We start from the raw sequence: 229 nt of genomic DNA on the forward strand, positions 1-229 counted from the left end.
GGGGTTCCCCCCTCAGGGAACGGCTCCTTGGGGTGCAGAATGGTTAAACCTGAGGGTGCAAATCGCTCCTGGCTCCCTGGGGAGGGTCTGCAGGGTGTGGGGTGGATTCAGGGGTCCTGGTGTTGCAAAAAGCTGAACTTCCCCCTCCCCGAGGAGCTGTTGGGGGTGTCTCAGCCCTGGCTGTAGGGGGAAGGTTCTGCTGGGCTTGTTCCACCCAGGGCGTCCTGCT

The sequence above is a fragment of the Antrostomus carolinensis genome, unplaced genomic scaffold (assembly GCF_000700745.2).
Source record: "Antrostomus carolinensis isolate BGI_N321 unplaced genomic scaffold, ASM70074v2 scaffold35172, whole genome shotgun sequence".
Lineage (NCBI taxonomy): Eukaryota > Metazoa > Chordata > Aves > Caprimulgiformes > Caprimulgidae > Antrostomus > Antrostomus carolinensis.